Below are 17,330 nucleotides of genomic sequence, written 5' to 3'. Positions count from 1 at the left end.
AGTAAACTAACCTTCTCAAGTCTATATGAAAAAGCAATAGTGTTTATAAAACTGCTAAGGGGGAAGTTGTCTCTCTTAATGAAGTTTATTTGGCAACTAGCAGTGTTTGGACTCCTGAGCTCTAATGTGGTCAGTGTGGTTGCTTTTTTCTCCCTAGATTGGACAGAAGAACTTACCTTTTATAGCACTGCTGGTTCTTTCTTCTCCGCTTGGGCTGTACAAATTATCTGAGACAGAGCTAACAGAGATCCTGTCCTCACGATAGGAAAATGGTCAGTTTTAGTACTGTATCTCCTCTTTCACTGGCCTCATGAACTATTCTTATCTAAATGGTAGTTATCAAAACCATTATTATAAGTAGATTGCCATTCTTGTCTTTATAATTTTTGCTTTTCATTTTTCTCTGCTTTATATCACTTCTATGCCTTCCAGCTTTTGTCTAAGGAAAATGGGTTTTGTAGACATCATCCAACACTTTGCATGCCTCATCCCTTCTGTGGGATTACAGATATGTCACAATCTTTAAGATTTTGACCCTTTCTACTGGGTGTACTTGTTGCAGGTTTCCCAAGATGGCTGCATTTTTTGTAGTGTAAGAAGTCAGATTTATTTGGAGGGCTTTTTTTAACAGTGGCGGAGTGAAAAGTGAAGCGGTATAGAAGGCAGAAGTGAGTAACTTTTTTCTTGCACCAGAGCAATCCCTGAGTAACTAAGCCTGCACTATTAATTTACATGACCAAATTACTAATAATTTTTTTTGACAAATACAGAGTGAGAACAAAGAAAATTGAAAAATCTTACAGAATATATACATCATCTAGGTTAGAATATAGTATAGAAAATTATCTCCATTCAGTTATAAAACATACTTCTACGCAACTAACATTAAATGTGGCCATGTGGTGGGACCACAAACATTCATTTAAAAATATACATTTAAGGAGTACAAAGGTAGTGCTGTTACATGGCTATATTGCATAGAGGTAAAGTCTGGGCTTTTAGTGTAACCATCACCGGAATAATGTACATTGTACACATTAAGTAATCTCTCATCCCTCAACCTCTTTCCATCCTCCAAACCTTTGGGATTCTCCAATGACTATTATTCCACATTCCATGTCCATGTGTACACATCACTTAGCCACCACTTCTAAGTGACAATATACCACATTTCACTTTCTGTTTCAATTTGTTTCACTTGAGATAATGGCCTCCAATTGCATCCGTGTTGCTGCAAAAGACATGATTTTATTATTTTTATTGCTGAATAGTATTTCATTGTGTATGTGTGTATATATATGTGTGTGTTTTTATATATATATATAGATGGTGTGTGTGTATATGTATATATGGTGTGTATATATACACACGCACACCATAGAATTTCTCTCTTTGGATGTGTTGTGTAAATAATGGTGGAAATGTTCACCATCTATTGTTTTCTTATACTCCATACAGACTACCATCATTCCCATCTATTCATCATTAACATATTACAATTTCCAAAACTATAGTTCATGTAAAATTCAGATTGAGAACTTCTTAATGAAATTTGGAGCTTTCCTAATCTTATCAGAACCATGGAATGGACTGGGGTCTAGAGACTTGGACCCAAGGCTTGATTCTGTCATTAAACAGCTATGTGACGCTGGCACGGTACTTTATGTCTTTAAGTGTCAGTTACCTTGTCTTTAAAGTAAGGAGATTAGATTGGAGGTGTCTAAAGTCCTTTCCAGTGCCTAAGTAACATCTATAAAGATCACAGGTTGAAAACCTCAGCATATGATAGAATCCATCCATGTTATGTTGGTTCCCCGAACCACCAGATTCAACACCAAAGGGAATTTCTCTGGTCTAATCATCTTAATTTTCAAGAAGAGAATAATAAGTGCAGAGAAATTAAATGTATTATTCAATTTTACATAAAGAGGTTAAATTGAGATTTAACAATGTGTTTTGGATCCCCACTTTAATTCTTCACCAGAAGTTCATTCAGCTAACATAGCACAAGGCATATGCTATGCATTGTGCTGCTTCTCCATATTAATTTCAAAAGTGCTCTGCTTCAACCACAAAAATCCATGATTACAGTATGTTTGGTACTTGCACCTCCATATGTATTGACTATATCTAAAGTGCAGTTATTAGTAGATATTGAGGGATTTTTTCATTTCACAGCTTAGATCTAACTATCCTACACCATCACCAGTACCACCCAAAGTTTACTACATTGTAATTTGCTCCAGTCCGTTATGTCCAAACAGCTACATTCTGGGTCAGAACGATAAATTGAACATCCTACCTACAATTGCTCTGCAACAACTCCTTTTCATCCTGGCTCACTTTAGTTCAATTATCACCTCTACCTTGGAGGAGTAAGAAGATGGGCGTTTCACCATCTCCTTGCACCAATGGGAATCCACCACACTTTTGCTTTTATACTGCTTGGCACATAGGTAAATACTCAATAAAAATGAATGGTCATTATTATTTTTGTCTTCGTTACCTTACTGAATAGCTGTGCCAACACTGGCATTCTCATCATCTCCCAAAATTTAAAACAAAAAAAAAGTTTTTCTGAGCCCTGTATTAAATTTGATGTTTACTATAGATTTTTCATAGATATACTTGAGTCAGTTTTGGAAAATTCCATCTATTCTTATTCTTCTCAGAACTTGACATTAACTTTTCCTGTATCGTCAAGATTTTTTTGATAGATGTTCTGATGTTGAGCCATCCAGACAATCCTCAAATAAACCATATTTAATTGCAGCAAGCAGTCTTCTGCTGGGGAAGGTTGTGTTGCTGGTTTGTTTTACTGTTGTGTTATGTTAGCTAATGCTTTATTTAGTATTGAAAAATGTTATTGAGTTTTAAAAAATCTTGGTCTGGCAACTTTGCTGAACTCATTTGTTTTAGTAGCTTGTTAATTTGTATGGCTTTCATCTATAATGAAAATTTTACCTCCTCTCTTTTAAACTTTATAATTCTTATTAATTGCACCAGCAATGTAGCACCCTCTATAGGAAGTGTGCATGCTCGGGAGAGAAACCTGAGTTCAAGCTTCAGTTCCACCACTTCCTACTGGTAGTCCCTGCACCAGTCACCACCCTTTCTGGTGCTTCAGTTTACTTATCTGAAAAGTGCAAAGAAAAGTATCTCATGAGTTTGAGAAGGCTACATATGTTAACGTACTTGGAACTATGGATGAAAATAAAGATTAACTATTGAAATATTCATGGTATGAAGTTAAGAATCAAAGACACCTAACCCAACTCCGGACATTTAGGACAATATTCCCAGAGAAGCCATGATCAGACTGAGACTTCTGGACGAGGTAAGTGAGGAGAAGGGGGCAAGGAAGAGACAGACACTGGATGAAGTAGTGCATTTCCAATAAGAGGAACGTGTCCAAATGTTTGGCTATGAAAGAAAGTGTGTTGTGTTCAGGGGCTGACAGTAGTTCAGTACCCTGGACACTCAGGTCTTTACTTGCAAACAATAATTGTTGCACTAGATAATAAGTTTCTAAGGATAATCATGTGTGTTGCGTCTTTTTATCCTTCACAGCACTTGGCAGGGAGTCATGTACAGAGAAAGTGATCAGTAAGTATCCACTATTGTTTAGAACTTTTGGTGTGCTGTTAGCTTCTTCGGATTAAACACCTTAGCCTGGAAGCCATGTTTTATAAATTGCAGTGGCTCAGAGTAATATGACTTGACTTAAGAAAGGTCAAGGTTTAGAAGATGAATGCCTCAATATCAAGTCAAATAAGCCATCAGCATAATCACATCTTTCCAGTTTTAGAGGTTCATTACAAGGATCTTGCTTTTCAGGGGTAGAATCGAAAGATACCAAATACAGATTTTAATCTGATATTTGAGGTAACTACAAATTTTTTAACAGCATAACAAGAGAAGAAACTATATTTCTTCTCTTAAACCCTCAAGAGAAGAGATACTAAATAAATTAAATTTCAGCAATACTATTATTTTCACACAATTTCTCGTCTCTTTTTTGTCCTACTGAAATAACTTCTCAAAATATTCAGCAAATAAAATTAAGAAAATGAAAGGATTTCTGTTTGAAGGAATTTAGAGAATAGGGTGTGACTTGTTTCAATTTCCTTTCATTTACTGAAGCGTTTACTTTGCAAATTTATAAAATTATCCCCCCATATTAAAACTGGCACAAAATACTAAACAAACCTATTTGTTTTCAGTTCTCTAAAGTTCATGCTCCTAATAAGGAAGGTAAAGATCCTATTTGTTACCTGGCCAAAGTACACCCTCAGAAAATTCTATTTCCCTTTCTGACCCTGACAATAAGAAATATGCTGTGAATAGTTTCCCAAAAGCCATGTGATCACCAGTAATATACTATGAGTCAAATATAGTCAAACTCATTTTCTCAGAACCTTATCTAACTTGACCCCTCGGGAATATATGTTGGATCATTGACAACAAGAATAACGTTATTATAGGTCTACTCTGTGCCAGGCAAGGTGTTAGACACATAAGGATTCAGTGTCTCTCAAACTTCAGCCCTTCCAACTCCACCATCACAATTCCTGTCATCTATGACCTTTAGCATACACCTGTGGAAAAGGCAATATGAACACAGGTAAATATAGTGAAACACTGCAGATACTATGAGAGAAATATCTACCAGGTGGAGAACTCACAAAGAAAAGGTGTGAGGCAAGACAGGAGGTAAAGATGGCATCTGGCCAGGAAAATGTCACAGAGAAAGTGAGTCTTTAAAGATGAATATGTAAGAACAAGCATATAAGGGATTAAAATCCCTCTAGATAGCAGCAGGCAGAGCAAGTATGACAGGCAGGCAAGGGATAGGAGGTGTAAAAAGCCTGGCCTTCTCTTTTGAAGACCTGGGAGCTGGCCAATCCCTCCTCGAAGGCCTTCCCGAACATCTTCTCTTTCAGGGTGCTTAGCTCAGTGACAGTCCTTCTGATTGTCTTATGTGACCCTAAACCATCTATATATACATTTGCCTCCTGGGGAAAAAGCCTGACCACTTGTTTTAACCAATAATTTTTACTTAACTCACAAACTCAAATCTCTTGTACAAATAGTTCATCCAATCTTCAATCTAGCACTTCTAATCACTTACAGGACATTTTAAGTAGTTTGTTCCACTTCTAGCTCTATTGTGATATTTCTAAAATCAAGCTCATCCATTCCCCTACCTTGCCCCATGTGTTAGCTGTAATATATATCCGTTCCTAACATGTTTATCTTTCCTGACTCTCGTGGTTAAAATTTTGGGCATCCTCTGACTCTTCCCTGTGCTCTGCTCCCCCCACTCAATCCAGACCAGTCAAGTATTTAGGTAGGTGCCCAACCCATATTAGGCACTCAAAATTATTAACTGCTGAATTGCCAAAATCAGTTCAATGAATAAATAGAACACTGGTAAATCAAATCTTCCTTGAAATTAGCTTGTCTTTCTATTCTCCATTCTATTTGCAGTACCCTACTACTTAGCATCCATTAATCCATTCATTCCCTCATTCATTTTTGCTTTAAATACTCAAGCAAATATTTGTTGAGAGACTGTTATATCCCCATCACCTATTAGTGCCAAGCATATGATATGCTTGGCACTAATAGGTGATGGGGATATAACAATGAATAAAATAACAAAACTGCATAAATTGGACTTTCATATTCATATTCTAATGAAGGGAGATGTTAATAATCAAATAATTCAATAACACATATAAGTCCATAGCTCCTTATATGAAAATATTAAATCAAAAAAAAACTCTAAAAACTGAAAGTTTCTCCTTAATTCACTGGTTAACAAAACACACACTGAACTAACATTAGACTATGTGTAAGTTGTATTTATTCCCTTTTGAGGAAGTACCTGAATAAGCTTCGTCGTTACATGATATATAGTAAACACACTATATTACTTTCCAAAATCTGAAAAATAATTTGAATTCCCAAACAGGATTGGGACAGGGAGTGCTGGGGAGGCTGCAATTTGAAGTACATCAGTCAAGGATTACTTCATTGCAACAGGGATATTTGAGCCAAACCCCAAAGCAGGTATGGGGAAGAGGGTGATATCTGAGAGAAAAGCATTCTAGGAAGAAGGAACAGCAAGGTAAAAGACTCTTAGACAAGAACATAGTAGTATGGTTGATGAATAGAAAAGGTGCCAGTGTAACTGACTCAGTGAGCTAAGGAAAGAGTAGTAGATGGCAGACATCAGGGGTACAAATCACTTAGAGACTTAATATCCACTGTAACAGAAATTGGCTTTTATTAGAGTGAGATGAAAGAACCATGGGGGGTTTGGAATAGAGGAACGGCATAACCTGATTAATATTTTAACAGGATTATCCTTTGTGGTGGATAATCTCCAAAGACAGCTGCCATCAATCAATGTCTTCCTCCCATGAACATGCATGACACTCTACTCATCAAGAGGTGGAATCTTTGTCCTCTCCCCTTCAATCTGGGTAGTCTTCTGACTTGCTTTTCCCAAAAGAATAAAACAAATGTTACAGTCTGGAAATTACATATCCAAGCCTTAAGTGATTACAGTTCCAACTTCCTCTCTTATAGAAGTTGGTCAAGTTGTGAAGAGTCTGACAACCCTGAAACGATCATGCTGTGAGAAAGTCCAGTTTAGCCATGTGGAAAGACTAAGAGGAGGAGAGCCAAGGGGCCCATACAACAGCCAGAACTGAGGCTCTCTATCTGTGACTTAATGTCTGAGCCATCTCAGACATCCCTTGACCATTGAGTCATACCAGCTGAGGCCATATACATTGCAGTGTAGATACAAGTCATTCTCTTTGTAACTTGTCCTAATTCTTAGGTTTGAGAAAATAAAATGGTTCTTATTTTACACCACTAAGTTTTGGAGTTGTTTATTATATGGAAATTAGTAATTGACATTGAAACTACTATGAGACTGAGTGGTGGGAAGACACCTGGAGAGAGGCAAGGACACTGTCAGTGAAGGCCAGAAACACAGTGATGAAATAGTTCAACCTAAGACTTGCTAGATTGGAAAATAACAACTGTTCTCATTCTTGCCTTTCCAGGCAGCAAAAGATTCTCCAAGAAATAAGTAGTTTCAGGGCAAAGATCAAATCCAGGGTGTACTATTACATGTGCTCTCAGGTTGAAGATCAAATCAGTTGTATGGCAGGGAGGCCCTTCATTAAGAACTCTGAAAGATTTAAAGTGGTGCCTCATAGACCTTTCTAACTAGGCAAAGGGCTTCTAAAAATGCTAAGGGTTTCTATGGCATCTCGACTTCCCAACAAATTAAAGTGGAACTTGTCTCAAGGATTTGAGACAAGTCGTCTTTTATCTAACGAAGTGAATGAATCTCAATAAAATTCATAGGAAGCCCCCCAAATTTTAAATATCATTGAACTTAAAAACAAAGAGCAGTTAAACAAAAGTGAGTATACAAAAGGTCTCTAAATTATTAACGCTCTAACATCAGGAAGCAGGCTACACCAATGCAAAGAATAGCAAAAATTATTTCTCATAGAAAAGAAAGAAAGAATGAGAAAAGGAGCCCAAAGTACAAAAGGTAAAGTTAAAAGCCACAGAGAACGATTCCTAGGGAACAAATTTAAACCTTAATCAGGAAGATGTATTGCTTCCAGAGCAAGAACTTAGGACATATGCCGGCTCTATTTAGACTTGTTATGGACTAGCGACTGTCATATGCCTTCTATTGTCTTGTTTTGAAATTGTATTGTTTAAAGCAATTGTCCTATTTTTGTTTTACCGTTGTATGTTGGGACAAGGGGAAGGTCACAGATAACCTATCTTTTTAGTTACAGGTTTCTACACTCAAGAAACTACATCAGAGAAATATCATCCTCATCTGGAGATCCAGTTTAGAGACTTAAATTCTGAGTTTGATACCATAACAAGATAAGCTATAGGGGATCCTGAAAGTCAATAATTAGTTCAATGGTACAACTATTTGAGACCAACATGATGTAAAGTCCAAGTTAGCCATGTATAGAGGTCACATAAAGAGAGATGGATGCCTGGCCAGCATGAGCTTTCCAGCTATCCAAGCTGATGTTCTAGACATGTGAAGGAAGACGCCTTCTTGAATATCTCGTCTCCAGCAGCCTAGGAGGAGTCAAGCAGCCAAAAGTAGCCCAGATTACAAGATCATGATAAATAACAAATTATTGTTATTCAAGTCACTAAGTTCTGGGGGTATTGTTTTGTTTTGTTCTTGTTTTATTGTTATTGATCCTTTTGATGCAGGGACAGGTAACTGAAACACTGTGGCTGCCATGTTGAGAACAGGCTGTAGTGGAGATGAGGGGACAAGCAGCAGGCACTTTTGCAATCATACTGTGAGACATGACAGCAGCTTGAACCCAGGTGACAGCAGTGAAAAAAAGGGTGAGAAGAGATAGGATGTGGCGTATATTTTGAAGGCCTAGCTAAATAATTTGGTGGCAGATTCAACGTGGAATATGACATAAAGAGACGTTAAGGACAAATCCAAGACAGACTGATTGATTATCTATGGAACTAAGAGAATGAAACTGCCATCAAGTCAGATGAGGAAGAAGGTGGAGCAAGCAGATATGGCAATAAAGGCAGGAATCCAGTAAGTATTAGGCATCCAATCAGAGATGGGTGAATAACAGATAAATAGACGGCTAAATGAGTCTGGAGTTCAGGGGAGAGGTTATGGCTAGATTCACATGTACATTTGTGAATCATCAATGTAAGAAGGGATTAAAAACCATGACACTAGATGAGATCACCAAGACAAAGAGTACAGATAGAGAACAGGCCTAAGGACTGAGCCCCCAGACTGCTGTATTTACATGTTAGGGAAATTAGGAACCAGTCAGAGACTGAAATTGTTGCTGGTAAAGTAAAAGGAGACTGAAATTGGTGCTGGTAAGGTAAAAGGAAAATAAGGAGAAGGAGAGTGGCTTGGAAGCCACATGAAGATCTCTCAGGTCCTGCTGAAAGGATACATAGGAAGGGACCCAAGAACTAACCACTGGATTTAATAAAAGGGATGTTCTTGGTACCTTCGACAAGTGTATTTCTAGTGGAGCAGTGGACATGACAGACTGCCTGGCTCAAGAGAGAATGGACAGAGGAAAACTGGAAACAGAGAATATAGTTAATGTTGTAAGCTTTCCTGTAAAATGTGGGCAGAAAAAACAGATATAGAAGTGAGGAGAAGCATGAGGAGAAAAACATGAGTATTTTTTAAAAATGGTAGAAATTATAGTATGGCTACATGGTATTGGGAAAGACCCATCAGAGACAGAGAAAAAAAAATGGTGATGGGGAGAAAGAATGAATTACCAGAGTTATGTCCTTGAGCAGATAATGAGAATGAAACTACACTCCTGAATTAGCTGTGACAGATTTTTAGCTGGTTTCCTTATTTCTAATTGTCTTTTCTTCAATAAATTCTGCCTCAAACTAATTTCCCTAAAATGCTATCTTTATTACAGTATTCCAACATTATTTTGCTATATTACTTATGTTTCCTACCTCTTTTACAGTTGTCTGCTTAGCTGTCAAACAACTGAATGATGACTGACTCTTACTGAAGTCAATCCTAATAGACTCTGACCAACCCTCTGTTAAGCACATGGAGCACATTGTCCTTACTCAAAATATAAGTGAAGAGGCAGACACATAAAAATGAGTTTACAGACATTAAATTTGTTATGAGGGAATGCAGACTGCACCAGAAAAATTCATGTAAGGGAGAAAATAATTCTGCCTGGGCAGTAGATGGGGACAGAAAATGTTATAGGGGGTTAACATTTTGAACAGGACCCAGGAAGGCTGACAAAGAATGGCAAGTGTGTCTGGAACACTGAGGCAGGGTGACTGTAGCTGAAGAGGAGACTTCACTGCAGAGGCTACCCAAGCCCTTTTAGAGCTATTTCCCACTAGTCCCCAGTGGGATACCTCTACAGAAGTTAACCCAGGCTCTTTACTGCTCCCCATCCCACTCCCTGTGCTTTGCTTTAAGCACAGTAACCCATGGTAATCCAGAAGCCAAAGGGAGGGTGTGGGAAAGAAGGCTGAACTATATATCCCAACTGAACAACACACACCTCTGGCATACCCTACAACTTTCCCGGGGTTTGTGGGCATAGAGGGTTCTAAACGAACCAATTTCAAGATCCATTACTTGCACAAGAGTCCCTTTTACCAGAGATATGCCTGATATGTGCCCAAAGCAGGCAAATTTCTGGCAAGTTCTCCTTCCTCACTTCCTCTTTCATAATTACCCTTCTCCCACTTTAGGAAAAAAAAATGCCTATCTCTCCCTATCCAGAATCTTAACATGTGTCTTGCCTCACCAGGATGCCAAATAAAGGGGCGATTTGAAAAGTTGATATAAGAGACATCTTTAATCAAAGCATTGACATATCTACTTGTATGATATGTATTTCCAATGTTGTTTTAGTTTTATGCTTAATAACCACTTACCAAAAATTAATGGTTCCTTTGATTAATTTTGTAATGATAGTATTTTAAATAACGTAAGCAAGAATAATTTTCACAATAAAAATCCTTCAAATAAAAGATCAAGTTTTACGTACTTATTTTTGTTGCAGATGAGTCAGGAGAGCAAATAACCTAAAAATGTAAAATCTTTATCAAATGTTCAATTAAGAAATAACTATTTGATAATTTTAGAGGTCAGTGCTAACAGTGTGCAAGGACTACTTTGTCAAATTTCTATTAGAAGGAACGTGAGCAAAATACCCGGGAAGGAGAAGTAGCATTCAGTGATATAAAGGACCAAAGACCTTCTCTGGGCTCCTTTTGTGTGTCACAATGGCAAGCAGAGCTCACCCCCACCGCCACCCCCCCCCCCATCAACCTTACAACCATCATATTTTCCTGTTCTAGAACCATTTGCAGTTTCAATTCCCTCATTTCACAAAATAATTTGTCACTTTCCTCATCTTGTCTGCATCCCGTCGGCACTTGGAGGAACCATTAGCATTTAGAGAAGAAACAACTGTGTATTACACGCAGACTTTTAAGAAATCCAATTTTATATGGTCTACAATAGAGTCTTCTGCCCCTACAGTGGGATGAAACACTATGAAATAAGTGCATACAAATACTCTGGCTCTGGATGTGAAATGTGGACAAATAATATCATTGAACTAAACTGAGATCAAAGAGCCTCTTTTTCTTCTCTTTCTGACTCCAGCACTAAACAACTTTTTTTATTTAAAAAAGGGCAATATTCTGCCCAGGCGCGGTGGCTCAAGCCTGTAATCCTGGCACTTCGGGAGGCCGAGGTGGGCGGATCACAATTTCAGGAGATTGAGACCATCCTGGCTAACATGGTGAAACCCTGTATCTACTAAAAATACAAAAAAAATTAGCCAGGCCTGGTGGTAGGCATCTGTAGTCCCAGCTACTCAGGAGGGTGAGGTGGGAGAATGGCGTGAATTCGGGAGGCGGAGGTTGCAGTGAGTGGAGATTGTGCCACTGCACTCCAGCCTGGGAGACAGAGCAAGACTGTGTCAAAAATAAATAAATAAATAAATAAATAAATAAATAAATAAATAAAGCTATATTCTTTTACATAGGCAAATTAATAAATAGCATTAAATCACCCCAAATGGTGACCAGGGTCTATTTCAAGGTAAGGATAGCAGCATTTTAGTTTTCAGTACACTGAACACCTGAGTTTTCTTAGAAGAGAATACATATGATATCCAAAAAGGAGCATTAACATTAGAATCAAGATAAATCTCAGTGGAGTGTCTGTCTCACCCAGTTGTGTCCTAATGCAAGTGAAACTCTGCATGCCTTTTTTTTGTTTGTAAATTCAGGATAAAAATGCAATGGTTATTCAAATTCAGTGAGGACATACAGATGAAGGGCCAGTATGGTGCCTGAAACATAGCACAGGCTTCCTCTTTGTAACTTTCAAATTCGCATGAGGTTCCTGCTGGAATGACACTGTTAATAACAATAATTTCTGTTTCAGGCTTTCTGTCAAGATTTCTTAGCTACTTATGCTTACCTAGTCAATACAGTCTGGAAGCTGAGTAAAAAGTAGCCCTTGTCTGCCCACAGCTGTTAACAAATAGTACAGTACAAAATATACATACACACACATATATACACATATACAGTATATATACACATATATAGGCATATATGCACACATATAGACATATACTTGATAGTATTTAATTAGTGAAATTCACCATCAAGTAGGTGTTAGTTAATGCATTCCAGTACTCACTAAAACAACAATTTTTCCTTCAACTCTTCTATGGAATATTTCCATCCAACCCGTTCCTATAGGACAGCAGCAAGTATTTAAGCGATGTTTAGTGTCAGTAGTCTCATGCAGTTACTGTAATCACTGGGTAAGTGAATCAAAGAGCTAATATTGAGTAAAAGAACTGGCTTCTTGCCAACCCTTCTACCATAACGCCTTCTGAAAAGAGGACGTCCCAAATGGTTAACCATATCATCACCAGTTGTGATATTATGGAAACCTCTTCTCTGACCTATCCATGAATCCCAGACTTCTAGTTGTATGGATGAATGGATACATAGATAGGCAGAGACAGATATCTAGATCAATCCACATTTGCCTACTATTTGTCAAGCTCTCTCAGCAAAAAGTGATGCAAATTAGACAAATGTTTTCATTCGGGGACCATAAAGGAAATTTCTCCAACGAACCAAACGCATATTGATACTCAAATGAATATTATTTGATTAGAAAAATAATCTTTAAATATATAATAATGTAAATTGCACGAGTGCCATACAAACATTACTTTACAACCAACATTCTACCATTACAACGCTGCCTGAAAATAAATAGGGATTGATTATCACTGTCAAATTGTAGGAAATATTTTTATGCAGATAATACTATCCTCCATAAATATCAACAATCTTAAACTTGTCTGAGTTGGAATTTCAGCTCTACCACTTTCTAGCTCTGTGACCTTCAGAATTTCCTCAGCTGTAAAATATATTGCCTACCACATAAGTTTATTGTGATGTTTTTAAAAAATACATCCTTAGAACAATGTCTGATATATAGTAAAAACTCAACAATGTTAGCTATTATTCATACTGTTTCTCATAACTTAAGTTATGGGTCTGAAGACAGAACTCTGTATTATCATTAGCTAACCCTCAGAAAAATAGTTAACACAATGAGCAGAACTCAACATTAAACTCCAGGACAGATGGGGAGAAAAGGACAGTAGTCTATATTTCTAAAAGATTTAAAACTGTTTTGGGTCAGAGACCCATTTAAAAAGTTGATCAAAGTTGCGGATATTTTCCTGAGAAAACTCCACATGTACCCAGCATTTCAGGGCTCCTTTTCTAGCTATCCTGAAATCCATCAGAGGCACCAAATCTGAGATGAGTATCCCATAGGCTTTAAAACCTTCCATTTCCAAAAGCTATTTCAATAAACTTTAAGGCACTGTTTTTCTCCATCCCCCAAGGAAATTTATAAACAAATATTTCATTGACAAACGTTGGGCCTTGCAATATAGCTGTTGATATTTGCTACATTAATTTCAAGGATTAAAACAAAAGAGCATCATTTTAATCACCAGTAGTCTGCAGGAAAATTCCAACTAGAACTATAGCTTCCCATCAAGTTCTGGAGTTGCCACTACAAATCAAGCAGGGAACGGTGAAACCAAAAGTATGGGAATACCCTGCCTATCAGAAGTTCCAGACCAATGGCCAACTGACCCTTTTCCGTCACTGTTGCAAAGCAGATGATACTGCAGGAGAGGCTCTTGTGATTGACTAAAATTCTGTGAGAAAACAGAAACGCAAGGATATGAAACTAAGACAATCATAACGAACCTTAAGATCTCTACGATACTTGTTAACTTTAAGTAAAACTAGCTTTTTCTTCACTTTTTAAATCTAAATGGCTTTCGCTGTGTTTTCAGTTCTTCTCTTTATATATCTTTATGTTCCTTCCCTTGGATCTTGTATCTCCTTTCTCTGTTGACCACATTATTTAAAACGAAAACAAGAGGAGTTTAAATTTTTAACCTGTATTATATCTTTTTTATTTATTTATTTTTTTGACAGGCTGGGGTGCAGTGGCAGATCATAGCTCACTGTAACCTGGAACTCCTGGTCCCAAGCTATCTTCTCGCCTCAGCCTTCCAAAAGTGTATTGTATCTTGATACTTTCAGTAGAGTGGTTCACCTTGCCTCCTCTACATGGCAGGATGCATAATCACCAGTTTATTCTGTAATACCACAGTAAGAATTCAGTCTAGCTAATATGGCCTCTTTCACCACACTGACAAGATAAGGATGACGACCACTTAGTTGGCCACCACCAGTATCATAATATTAGAAAGTAGTTTAAAAATATGTAATGGAAACTAGCTGGTGACCACCACTTCACTACCAGTTTTGAAATTGCTGACTCATCCTATTTAAGAATCTGTTGTAAGGGTCATTTAATAATTAGTTTGGTTTACACATACTTTGAAGTTAACATAGTTTTTAATGCATGGAATTACATAAAGTCAAATGAACTGTATACCCTAGTAACATGCGGTCTTAATAACACTTGAAAAAATTGGCTGGATTTTCATTTAAAAGCCACCGTGAATAATGATTTTATTTCAGTGAAATTCGCTCGTATTTTTTCCAAGTTCCTTTGGCACTCTAGATACACTATTGCTTCTCTAATAGATAACTGGCTGGCTCAGAGTTGGAACCAATACAGACCCAGGCCTGACTGCCAAGCACTAACCATTCCTGCAAATTTCTCTCCCAGAAGACGTGTGCAAGCAAAGAAGAGGGCGATAATTTGATTTTGCAAAGATAGAGATAGACGCGCACGCACAAACATCTGCACCGGCCCACAGGGAGTTTGGGGCCGGAGCAGTTAGGAAGCCGGGAGCTGCGGTACCTTTCCTTGGCCTTCCTGAGCTTGACTGGGTGCAGAACTCAGCCCTCAGGGCTGCGGGACAGCGTCTTCTCAGAAACCGGCAGCTTGGCTGGGGCCACCAGACGCGCGTCCCTCACCCTCCCAGCGGAGCGCAGGGTGCCCGGCCCGCCTTGCGCTAGCCAGCAGGCTGGAACGCCGTAAGAGCGCAGCGCAGTAGGGAGTCGCACGCCAGGGGCAAAGGGATCTGCGATCTGCGCTCCTCCGGAAGCGGGAGGATGGCGAGGAGAGCCTCGGAAGTGTCATTAAAGTGTCATTAGGGGAAAAAACAAAAACTGAGGTTGCCACTAAGTTTTCCCCAGGAGAGGGCGGGGCAACCAGGCCAGATGGGTAGACCAGAGGGTAGCGCTGGAGCTGGGAGGGGCCCCGGGCGTAGGCTTTCGGGGAAAATACCATCGCCCTTTCAACCACCACCACTCCCCTCCCAAAGCAGAGAAGTCGAGCTCTGTACCTCCATTGAGTCCTGGCTGCAGGGTGGGGGGCGACAGCCACCGCAACCGGGAGGGTGCGGCCACCCAGTTCCCTCCCGGGGGGACGCAGGACTTCGAAGGCAGTGAGCGAGTCAGCTGGGATTCCCCCGGGCGCCTTCCACCCGGAGTCCCAACCCCTGGCGAAAAGAAAAGTGAAAGAGAAAGAGCCGGGAGCAGAGGCGAAGACAAACACCTCCTGCAGAGACTGGGGGTGGGGCGGGTGGCGGCGGCTCCTGGATGACTGACTGCCCCAGGTGTCACTACTTCCCGGCCTGTTTCCGTCCTTGCCGGGTCCTGGGGCGCAGAACCTGCAGAGCGAGCGCAAGGACATCGAGGAGCCCCAGCCCCGCCTTGCAGGAACACCAGCCACCGGCCTCCTCCTCTACCTGCCGGGACACCTGCAGAGAAGACACAAGGACACTGGAGGGAGCCCACCAGCCGCGTCCCAAGCGACGGGCACCATGTGGGAAGCTTCCGCAGCAGAACCTGGAGACCTGGGCTGGGCTGGCACATATCCAAGTCTCCCAGAGGAAAGGGAAAAGGGTGTCGGAGCCTGATGCTGGGCGGCTACTCTAGACAGGCCTCTTGGTCCTCGCATAGGCTGGAAGAAGGAAACTTTGAGGTCCAACTAGAGGAAAAGTTGGAAGAAGATATCAGGGTGGCAGCTTTGTGCAAGACAGTTCCTACATGGAGTGAACTTACAGCAATGAGCCTCTCTGCGGATCACTTTTCCAGTCTGTTGTGTAGTCCAGTGTAAAATATCACACGTGGTCCCATTTGATGGAACCATGAGATGTTGTTCTTGTAGGATTTTTTACATTGGAGGAAGGAACTGAGTTGAGGCTGAGTGATTTGCATGCCATAAAGGCAGTAGCAAAGACCTCATGCTCAGTTTTGAAAGTACTTTGCAGAATCTTGCAAATCACTGAAATCCCTGAATCACTGAAAATCCCTATTGTATGGTGCTTTCCAAATTTTCAGAGTCATGGCTCAGAGAAAATGATAAGTCTTCCTGGAGCTCAGTTTAATTTAGCTTAAAATTTAATTATGTTTTTTAATTACATAAATATAAATATCAAATAGAAACATAATAGAAATTATTCAATTTCCATGTACATAAAGTTCCATATAATATCATTTCATATTTTTTATGAAAAAATTGAGTTTATTTTCATTAACTCAATTTTTCGGTATCAGTTTTATATTTAAAATAATTACTGATGGACTTTTTGATGAGAATTCCAACTCTAGATAGTCTCCATCAACAAAATAAGTGAGGTATAAACATGCAAAAACAGTTTTTACAATCATTCAAAATTTCACCATAGTTGGAAATTATATGTAAGAATATGAAGCAATCATCCATTTCTGTTCATGACAATGTCATGTTGAATTTTCTTGTGATGGTGTCAATGGATTTCAAGACCAGACAGAATTTTTCGTAGCAATACATTGAAGCTCCGATTTGCAGAATGAGCATGCACTGGGAGAGCAAGACTGCAGCTGGATTGGATCCCATCACAAGGATATTGCAGCCACAGAAGGATTGATACCCATATGTGCGAAAATAGAGAATAGGGATGAACAAGTGTATTATGTGCCCCAACCTCATTTTGGACTGCTGTAGAGCTTCTTGGACTCCTGCCATGTAAACTCCTGTAGCACCTCCTTCAGCTCCTTTAATGGATACTGTGTTCTCTGCAGCTGGTGAATGAAGCAGGTGTCCCAGACAATAAGACACCTCAGAGGCCACACTCAGCACCACCTAGCAGAGCTCGATATCAGATATTGCTGCTGCCAGAGGACATATCATCACATCTCAGATCCTGTCTCTCATGGGCTGCTCACGAAATCTATAGAAA

General features: G+C 39.3%; 1 protein-coding gene across 3 annotated transcripts in view; it reads right to left on the bottom strand.

The window, feature by feature from the left end:
• Positions 1–16,059, bottom strand: part of IL15 (interleukin 15) — a 97,962-nt gene extending 81,903 nt beyond the window's left edge. For 2 of the 3 annotated variants that reach the window (XR_003119472.1, XM_025385767.1), the window contains exon 1: positions 14,963–16,059. The gene's annotated coding sequence lies outside the window, so the exon portion shown is untranslated. The remainder of the gene's footprint in view (positions 1–14,962) is intronic. The other variant, XM_025385768.1, reaches the window with a different exon arrangement.
• Between the last annotated feature and the right edge of the window lie 1,271 nt (positions 16,060–17,330).

This window comes from Theropithecus gelada, chromosome 5, assembly GCF_003255815.1.
Source record: "Theropithecus gelada isolate Dixy chromosome 5, Tgel_1.0, whole genome shotgun sequence".
In the NCBI taxonomy this organism is placed as follows: Eukaryota; Metazoa; Chordata; class Mammalia; order Primates; family Cercopithecidae; genus Theropithecus; species Theropithecus gelada.
This window is presented reverse-complemented; position numbering and strand designations above follow the sequence as displayed.